We start from the raw sequence: 11,554 nt of genomic DNA on the forward strand, positions 1-11,554 counted from the left end.
TACTGCAATATTTATAATTAAATGTAGATGACTATTAAATGATAAAATACCTGGAACAATCATTGCCAACATTATGTGCTCCCTCTTTATTGACATCCATGGAGGAATATTATTGTTGATAACAAAAATAGGCCACACCAAGTAAATAGATCTCAACTCTCCAAATGGATTGACACCGTCCGCTGCCAATGGAAGCCTGAGATTATGAGGTTCTTCTTTAAAGTGTGGCCACTTTTCCTCTATGTCCATAAATGCTAAACCATCCGCAGGCATTTGAATAATGTCAGCTCGACTTCTATTGCGTGCATGGTAATCCATAAATTGTGCCAAGCTAGTGCACCTGAATAATCGTTGCATACGTGGAATAATGGGAATATAACGAAGAACCTTGCTAGGCACCTTTTTTGTTATTTGATCTGTTTGATATCTACTGATATGACATTCAGGGCATTCTGTTCCAAATTCATGTTGATAATGATATATAATATGATCATTGGGACAAGCATCTATTGTTTGATACTCCATTCCAATATCTTTTATAATGGCAGATAATTCTCGGTATGAGTGAGGTAGAATATTTGATGGTGGTAAGAAAAACTCACCTATCAATCTACAGCCAAAAAAAAGTTTGAGGTGTTAATATAAAGAATATTAATGGTACATGATTCACCATTTATTAACTGTAATGACATGTATGACACACCTTAACATACAAGAGATTGTTATGTTGGATAAACCATTTATAACCTTCAAGTTCACCAACAACAATACAATAGAGAGAAGAGTTGTTTGGGAGCCTTTGTAAAGGGGCTCATATGCCTTCTCAAGAAGAGGTAAATCATGAACATCAAGGTCATCCTGATCATCATGATCAGCTGTGCCAGTACTAAATGTGTCATGGATCAATGTATTTGTACCATCATCTTCAATTGTGTTTTCTGGTGCATGATCGTCATCTTCCATGGGATCATTATCTTCAGCTTCGATATTCACACCTCCATGTTCCTCCACTTCCAAAACCATATTCTCAGGGTTTTGTTGATCCATACCATGTGCTCTAGGGTGCTCCACCTATATAAAATTGATATACATAAATAAACTGTGATCATGATCTCATTATCAAGTGATTTCTTATGTATATAAATTGTTAAAATGATATAATGAACAACTTACCAGTGGATGATAATCATGTCACCCTTCAATATGACCATGCTGCCTACAATGTTTCTTAGATGTTTTGATTAGAAGTCTTCTAGTCTTTAAGCCCTTACAAATTTTGCAGGGACAATAACATTTCCCATCACCTTTTCTTTTCAAGTTAGACCATAATCTAGCAATTGTCTCCTTATTTTGTTCTTCACTGATATTATCTGACATGGTCTTTCTTCACAAGCAAAAAAATCAGGCTATGGAAACTTCAGTGCAAAAGCTTCACAAAAATTGCAAATCGAACCAAAACCATTGAACTTAATAGAGAACGTATTTAATATAGCTGATTGTGTGAATTTCTGAGCATTGTGTTTGCAAATTCTTACTAAAAGTTTGCCTGTTGTAGACTTTCTGAGAGACATTTTTTAGTATTCTAAGCAAAGCATTTATTTAAACATACACTTATTCATCCACATTGCAGGGATAACAATACAAGGCTCACATATTGGTCTAAGAGGATGCCATGGTCTCACAAAGTAACCAAGAACCATATGAAATGATGGTCATCTTGAATCCACACACAACTAGGGAGGATCCATATGATTATGTATGACTTCCCCCTTGTTTGTTTAATGGGATTAGCTAGCTCCAAGACATAGCCGTCAATAATCACTAAGAATGTACAAGTGGATCGTAGCTACCCATACAACAAACACTTACCCCTATCCTCAAATTTTACCAATGTTTGATTCCTTATATACACTCATCCAAGGTTATCTATGTCGATCTTGGTGAGGAATCACATCACAACAAAGAAGGCAACATTTAAAAATAGCAAGAGTTTCACTAAACTACCAAAGATCATAAATATTGAAAGAAAGAAAAAATTGTAACAATAATAAGTCAAATAAATGTGTTCAATTCCAATAGCAAATCAAACATAGCCACAATACCTACACAATAGAGAAAACTCACAATAGTGATTAAGCTAATTCAAACAAGATAAAATAAAATTGTTGGCCAATACAACAAAGATGAGAGATCATCAATAATTGAAGGAAACTTCACAATCCTTAAAAGTGCACATTACATAACTATATGACTAGAAATTGTGGCTAAATAGAGTGAAGATTCATCATGACTCCAATAATAGTCCCTCATGTGTGCATTTGTGGCATGAACACAAAAACTCCCACACGGCATGGCCATGTACCTAATGGAGAAGACATGCCTAGGCTACATGCCCAAAAAACATGACTATAATAATAGTCCCTCATGCATGAATTTGTGGCTTGCACACTACAAATCCTAACATATCATGGCAATACACCTCATAGAGAAGACACACCTAGGGCCACATTGCACATAGCAACGTGCCTCACAAAGAAGACATGCATAGGGCACATGCCACATAGCCTATTTGCTAATCGAGGATACTTGTTGGAGTCAAACTAGCTAGAAGAACCACTAGAAGGTCACCTAGGAGCTCCACATGGATGAAAAAGAGAGGCCATGTGCAACCAATTAGGTCACAACACTCCAGTGACCACGATCCATTTGACCAACTGATGAAGATACCTACCACCAAGAAGATTGATTTCTATGAGTCGAGAGACTCCTACTTGTCTAGTGTTCTTAATGAGCAGCCCTAGGAGCAGGAAGAAGATGAAGGAACTCTATCCATGGTACATGAGGCATTACATTGATGGTTGACAAATATCTAATGGTGAGCCACTTCTAGGGCAACTTTGTTGGTGTGTAGCTAGATCTATAATAACATTAGAACAAATTATTAATTGAGAAAAAAGTGAAATATTTTATTAAAAAATGAAATGAAAAACTTATAGTTTTATTTATCTATCCATATGTTGCGTAGACTCCAACTACACATAGCATGTGCAACAAGGGTCTTGGATGCTCAGATGAATTAACGTGACCCCACAGGTAAGCCTTAGACAAGACTACACTGGGCAAAGTGGACCAATTTAGGCTCTAGAAAAGTAAAGTAGATGGTGAGAAATTTATATTTCCAAATCGAGATAAATGACTATAAATGCCATCTTTTAAAGAAAATGATATTCAAGATGTGGCTTATAGTTACATAAATTTGTGTTTGGACCCCAACTTCCAATCTTTCCACCAAGGTTTAGAAGATTGAATACTCGTTTTGTGAATCATATCAAGTAGAATATCCTCTATAACAATTTCAAAAGTCTCATGATCATAATTAGAAAGGGAAAACTTAGCCTTTGTCTCAATTGATGACATGAGACTCAAAATTTCTAGAGAATAAATCCTTTAGGCATTGGATATATTTTTTGTGAAATTACATGGCCCTCACCCATTGCAAGTGAGCCAAAGGATGACCTTGATATTGTAAAAGAGGAAACACCAAATGTTCTACTACCTAAAGGAAATGACATCTCAAAAATTGAAACCAGTCAAGACAAGTGAAGGTTTAACAACCTCCCAAGTTCTCCATATACTTTTAGCCACAAAACCTCCATTGATGTGAATAAAATCCTTCATGGTGAGAAATGTTTAAAAACTAATCCTTCTAATATTGAGACAAAGAGATTTGGACATGAAGTGTTAGTTTTGTTTGCTAGCTCATTGTTGTTGGCAATGTGGAAAAATATAGAAAATAATTTTTATTTGCAAGGTTCTACATTAATGTGGATGAGGAGAAGGTGCTTCCTTCTCCAATTACATTATCATGTAGGTTGGGAGTTTGGGTGTAATAGATCAAATATATGGTCTCTTTGGTTTTTGAAATTAATATTTCATGGTTGGCCATGCCTCTCATGGGTTTAGGGTTGGAAATCATCTTCATCCAAATAAGGAGGATGAGATTAGACACATTCTAAATATGTCATTCTTGGTTTCAATTTGCGAATGAGCTTAGTAAGTGGTTGTTGCCTAGAGGAGTATGCCTCAATAAGGCTAGTGAAACTCATTGTCGAAAATGATCTATGGACTCAAACAAGGAAAATACGTAACTAATGTAATGAGAAGAGCTTTAAGGGTCCCCCTCTCCCCTTGGATTCATATTTTAGAATTGAAGAAAATCATATTTTGATTGAAGCTAAGGATATGGACGCTTGCAAGGTATAGAGTTCCCTGGTGAAGTTCAAGTCACTTTAAGTTGTGAGTTTTGTAGATATTTTGGGAATTTTTCCTATATTTGTTTCTAGTGCCAGTAATAGAGTGATATTTAGTTTTTTTTGTTTTGTTTTGTTTTGTTGTTGGTTCTATGTGAGCACTTCTATTACCTTTTGGCTTTTTGCTTGTCTCTTTCTATGCTATATACAAGGGTGAGGCCCTTTCAAAACTCCCTTTTCAAATTCATATAGTTGTATCCTAAAGCATTCAACTTAATAAAAAATATTTGTTGACAACACATACTTACATATACCATGCTCTTTTGCCACCCAAGTACTAGTGCTACACATTTTTAGTAGATTGATAAAAAGATATACAATCATTCAACAAAAAATGTTAAAATGTATCTTTCACAAGCTAACCTACAACCTCTAAAGTATTTTTTTAGTGGAAATTAAAGACTTACAAAATTAAATAAAATATAAGACAAATGGAAAAAAGAATAATCATGCCAATCTATCTGAATTTAACACCTTCATTAATTGTCCTCTCGGTATATATTTCTGATATAGATACAAAGTACTTGTTCTTTGAATAATATTTCCAATATGAATATTTGTTTTCTTAACTCAAATGTTTTACTTTCTACTCCAAATTAATTAAAATGTCCTAGTCCTTATTGTAAGTCATATTTCCAAGAAAGGGACATAGGAGACAAATGTGTTGGATCTACACCCTTGTGGGATATGTGGACTATAAAATAATTAAAAAGGTATGTTGGTGGAAAGGCAAATCTAATGCAAATTATATCAAGCTAGATTATGGGTAGACTAATGGATCAAATTCGTCAAGGATACTAGATGTAGGTTCCAGACTTTGTACGGACATAAGTACACATGTGTTCAAGGGGATAGATAAAACCTTAATAGATAGGGAATTCTACCGCAAAGGGAGAACCAATAAGAAATCATTCCATAGTGAATGAAGTGTGGATCAAGAAATTGATGAAATTGCAAGGTTTGTGTTTTTTCAGGAAGAAACAAACATCTAATGGATCATTTAAGGAAAGTTTAAGTTAACATTTTTAAACATTTGTGTTAAGTTTGCAAAATGAATTTGTGCTAGATTCTTGAGGTTATTGCATGGAGGCAGTATCATAATGAATTTGTATCTTGAGGCAACTTACAGTGAGGACCTATATAGATCGTTGACCATTGAGGCAATGGAGTAAGCATGAGAACATCCCTGAATTTGTTGAGCTTAATCTTAGTCTCAATGCAATGAGTATTGGAAAATCATTGAATTTGTACAATTGAATTTTCATCTTGAGGTAGCTTGCAGTGAGCTCTTGTGCAGATCATTGATCATTGAGGTAGTGCAGTGAGCTATAAGCAGATCAGTGAACTTGTGGAGTTGATGGTTAGGCAATTCATTAGTTAAAACTAAAATGAACCTATAGAATTTGATGTAGGAGCATCAGGGAGAATTTGGAAGATTTGTAAATCCTTATTGTGTCATAAAGAGGGCTATTAGAGAGTACGACATTCTATCTCAGTTCATTATTTGGTCTTGCTGTTTGGATAGTAGGTAGTGGTGATATTCGGGAGTGTTCTTTGAGTTTCTAGAGATTTGAGCTACCACAAAGATGTTTGGTGATGATAGGGTGAAAATTGTGTTATTTTACTTGATTAGGGAGTCAATGGGGAGTGTCACATTCTGCTGCACTTGAGAGTTATGATTTTTAGTTTGGATGGAGAGTATGTCTACACACGTGTCATATTTCAGAGTTTTGGAGTTGAGCCTCATCGAGCAGAAAGTTTGATGTGATAGAGTTGTGCAAACTCGCAGACTATTTGTTCCACATTGATGTAGCCAGAGGTTTGTAACATGTTCTCATCAAAGATGGTATGTGGGTGACCATTGGGACTAGATGTGTTTACATTGGGTAACACATATTGTGTTCTTTCCTTTGGAGTAACATGTGGGGTTTTGGGCTTGGCCTATTACATGTTTGGTGAAGGTTTATACTTTTAGTCGACTCAATTTTTTTTTGAAGAATTGTGGATGATATATATGCGTGACTTGTGATTTTTCCAAGTACGGAGAAAAGAGAGTGAGGAACTAGAAGTAAGAAAGAATAATCAGAAGTCAGGAAAGAGCAATGATGTGTGGGAGATGAGAGAAGAAACTGAGTTAGCAAGTGAAGGATTGAGATATAGGCCTCCTTGTGGATATCCCATAGAGTTTACTTGTTATTATTGTAACCTTGGGCTACAACTGAACTTGTATGAAGCTCTAGTGGCAAATATTATGAGTTTTTGTTATCTAATATAAGAAGGTGAATCTTGAGGATTTTTATTTTTTTTCCCTTTGAGGGTTTTCCCAAGATAATCCTTACGTCTTGAGGCTCCGTTGTGTGGATTATTTTTTTGCATCTTTTTGTTGTTTTATGTTAGAATTATGTTCCCAATCATTGAGGTTGCAAGGTTGGACAATTTGTTCAAGTATCCAAAAATAAAGTATCCTCGATTAAAGATTAGAGCAAAACAAATGAGTGATCAAAATCTGATCAAGTTCATTTGTTTGTACAAGTGAAGACAAGTAAAACTTGATCTTCCAAATCACCTTATGCAAATGGAACTTTAATCATCGATTTGGGAGTGAAGGTTTTGTTCACATAAGGATGAGGTAATACAAATGGAGAACCTAAGACCGACTTGATGCAATGCGAATGAATGATGAGGGGCAGATTTGTTTATACAAATGAATAAGAAAAAGCATCAAGACCTTGTGATACCATTGAAAGGGAATGATCGATTGAATTGAGGAATACCACAAAGTCAAAATCCAGATGCAATTGAAATTGCAAACACCGAGGGAACAAGCTCTGCTCTGCCTGTGGTTTGAAAGCCGACTATAAATCCGTGTATCTGACTGTGGTTTGGAAGCCGACTGTGAGTGTAGTTGTTCCTAGGTGCCCCCCGGTTAACTAGGAGTAAGAAGAAGCTGCCTGGTTATATCTAGATATATAGATATAGAAATAGATAAGTAGATGAGGGAGGCTACGCATTTGTCATCAATGCCAATATTAGTGAAGGAAGAAAAAACAGGGTGGTCCGATTGTCTTAAACAAGTTCATAATAGTGAACTCATCAAACAAAGAAGATCAAAATACAAATTTGTTTACACAAAAGAACGAGAAAACACCGAATTGCTTGCACAAAAGAAACATTCAAAATCTGCCCAAGTGAAAAATTGCAAAGGAACCTAATTAATATGGCCGATCATGTTAAGGATTGCAAAGCAAGTTTAAATGGCCGATCAAATCAAATCTTGAAAAGGTCCTTCTAAATGCCGCCAAAAACCTTACCTTGCTTGCAGTGCAGAGATCGCTTCGGCGGGGGGGGCAGTGGCTTCAGTTTGCTTTACACAATGAAAATGCGTTGTGTTTTTTTTTTTTTAATATAATGCTTGAGGTCGTCGGAATTCCGACGAACACGAGCATTTTAAAAAAAAAAAATCAAATTTTCACACAATGCTCCTTGTCCGTCAGAAACCTCCATCGGAATTTGACCCCAAATGTATTAGTGTGTTATTATTATTATTATGATTTTCATGATTTTTGAATTTGACTTATGATTCCTTATCTCTTTTTTTCAATTCACTTAGGAATTTAATGAATCCAACTAAGTGTTTCATTAATTTTATAGTGAATTAATGAGAAATTGACTATGTTCTTCCTCCATCTATGAAACATATACATTTTTTTTTAAAAAGACTTTGCTAGAGGTTGGAGATAATTTATCCATTAATCTTATATTAAAATACTATTAATTTTTGTTTTCATTATTTTTTCATGATTTTTGAATTTGAGTTATGATACCCTTATCTTTTTTTTTAAATTCACTTACATATTTGATGAGTCCAACTAAACGTTTCATAGTATATTTTTAGATTTGTTAGCTATGAGAGTATCATATTTTCAATTAAAGTATTCTAATTTCATACTTCATTAAGTATCTTTGCATAGAGGATTGTGAGTATTTGCATATTTAAATTGAACAAATAACATTGAGTTGTTTGTAATTTCCTTCAAAATTGATTTATCTTTAGATAATTACACCACATATGTCTCTACTTGTGTGAAGACTAAACAAGGATGGATTGGTTTCAAATTATATTTTTAAACTTTTAGAATGGTAGAAGATTAAAAAAAAACTCCTTAAACTTTCTCGTTTTCCTTATTAATTCAAGTATTTTCTTTTAAATCTTAGAAAAATTGAAATTATATTGACAACTATATTAGAATTTAATTTGGTCAATCCTGTGCCATATTTCTAAATTACTAAATGATTTTGGTTACAAGTATCAATTACTATCATTTATGCAAAAATATGATGAATGGGATCTCAAATTACTATAATGTCATGTATTGCTTTATATCTCATTTTCTTTAATTTCTATTAGAGCCTGTTGAATAAAATAATAAACATTCATCTATGAGTTACCCAAGCATGTCAAGACATGGTGATATAAGAAGTAATTCGCTTTCAAGAAGTAATTGATCTAATGTCACTTATACTAGCGTGCTAAACAATGCATCAACATTATACAATTATGTGTTCAAATCTTATTAAGATACAATATGAAAAATATTGTGGCTTGTATTTTTATTTTCTTATTTTTCATGTAAACTTTATATTTGACCCATATGATTATTGTGAAAATTAAATTTAGATTTTTTTTATGATGAGTCCATGGATGAGAAAGTATATATGCTAATTCCTAATAAAAATGATTCAAAATTAATTATATAATAATAAAATATATATTCTCTAAGATATTGGAATTTTTCCTTATTAAATAGAAAAGCTACGATCCACTACTACATTTCTTTAGTTTCTTAGACTTTGATAAAATGTGTGTATACTTTTGAATCTTGAGAATACTTATTTATTATATGCTAGATTTCTCTAGTAAAAGGTGTCTCCTATCTTACTAATTATAAATCCTAGAGCTATATCATTTACCCATGATATCTTTTGTCATGTTTTCTCTTATAGAAAAGAATTTAAGATAAGAAAACCAATGTGTGATATTCATGCTTTATATGGGGAATTAATTTGTTTTTTTGGTGCATTGGAGTTATTTGATGGAAGGTTGATTTTATTTCCTTGGAGCTAAATATTTACATAACCATTGTAATATGACTTCTTAATTTGGAGTTGAATATATTTTATGTTTGAAAAATAATCATATTAGTTTGGTTTCAAATATTAAATAGAAATATATTTTTGTTACATAGTTTTAGAATTGAATCATGTATTTTATTTTGTTTGAAGTCAAAAGATATCATTTTTAAAAAAATGAGCTAGAATAAGTGTATTGGTGATGATATGAATATATTTGTTAATTGTATGTAAGATAAACTAGGTAGGAGTATTTTTTTTGTCATAAGTGATATTTTTTTTATTATGAGAATAGATCTCTCAACTAATTTTGTATGCATAAGTTAGTATCTAAAGAATTTTGGGTGATCAAATGAAACATTTCAAAGCTAGGAAGTGATTTGGGAAAGGATTGTGTAGGTTCCAAGGAAGGAATTTTAGATAAATACCAATAATCAAGCATACATATATGTGCAAGGAGTGCATTATTTTTAGGAGAAAATATTTTATCATTATTAGTCTTTGGAACCAAGTTTTTACAAGACACTTGGTATGTATATAAATGTATATTTAATAAAAAATATGGGACATCGTGGATGATTTATGGTCTATAAGCTCATCCTACTTTGTTGATATATCTTTGTTTTGTTTTTCCATTTTGTACGGAATCTATTCATAGACTAAATCAATTTTAGAAGTTAAATTTGAAAGTTACCTTGATGGACTTTGCATAGATTTTTTTTGACTTTCTAATTCTTTACTCTATTTTCCATTAGAGTAGACACTAGTCACAATTTCGAATTATATAATTTTTGAGCCAATAAATTATCACAATTTGAATCTAATAGTTTTCATAAGATTAGTAATACTTAATTTTATTAAATTCTTTGAGAGCCTACACTTATCATACATATTTGAATCTTTATGCTTATTTTGGGTTTTCAAGTTACATGTCAAGTATTGAATTATGAATTAATTTAAATCTGGAGATATGAGCACTTATTTTTTTGGAAGTTGGAAGAATTTATCTCATACAAAACTCCATACAAGTTTCAACAACCATTATAACTCCCTCGCTAAGTCTAGCCCCACTACAAGCAATATAACTAAGGTTTCAAACTCACAACCAATATTTGTGCATTTCAATGTCTTACAAAGTGGTTTATGTCCTATGGGTATGAGTGCATGTTGACTAGATATATTTTTTTGATATTCGTCTTCATTATAGTTGACATGCAGTTGTCAAAGTACACGTAAATCATAATGGTGAAATTTGCATACTTTTTTCTTTTCCATTCATTTGGGGATAACTTTGATTTGTTTGTCATATAAGTTCAATAAATATTTAAGTGGTGTAATTTCTATAAAAATATGACACATAAACCAATTCTTATTTGATTATATCTACACTCATTCCAAGGAATTGGTTTTGATCCTCTATTTTCTATTTTTTTTACCCAAGTTCAAATCTATAATTTTTAGGATTGACCACAGTTGAACAATTTGTGAAAAAAAAAATCATAAATTTTGGTGCCACTTCCTTCTTCCATTTACTCATCATATGTTGACTCAAAAGGGGAATGCATCTCTTACACCTTCAGAGTTGTATTTAAGGGCAAACCCTATTTCGTTTGAAACCTTTAGAGATCATTTTCAACACAAATCTAGAACATAAGAAGGGAGCTTTTTAATACATTACATTATTATTAGAGTATTGATACTTGCATCGCATCCCAGACATACTACATGACTACCTTGTCTTCGATCATTGTACATATTTGTTAAACAGGTATCTAAAATTTTGAATGAAAGAGAATAATCCTTGCCTAACAAACTCACCTATCCACATCATTTTTTTTAATATAAATTACATTAATCAAGAAAAAGTAACTCAAACAATTAGAAATACATATCTAAATTAAATATATAGATATTTGATCAATTTTTGCTAATACCTAAGACATTTCCTCACATCCACAACGACTCAAACAATATTTTTATTGATCCATATTTAGATAATTCTTAAATGAAAGATGAATCAACTAAAATCAGCTTGTAGAGCCAATATAAAAAAGAAAAGAGAATCATACATATTATTTAATCAAAATAACGAACTCAATACACCCACGTTTGCT

Source organism: Cryptomeria japonica, chromosome 4 (genome assembly GCF_030272615.1).
Source record: "Cryptomeria japonica chromosome 4, Sugi_1.0, whole genome shotgun sequence".
In the NCBI taxonomy this organism is placed as follows: Eukaryota; Viridiplantae; Streptophyta; class Pinopsida; order Cupressales; family Cupressaceae; genus Cryptomeria; species Cryptomeria japonica.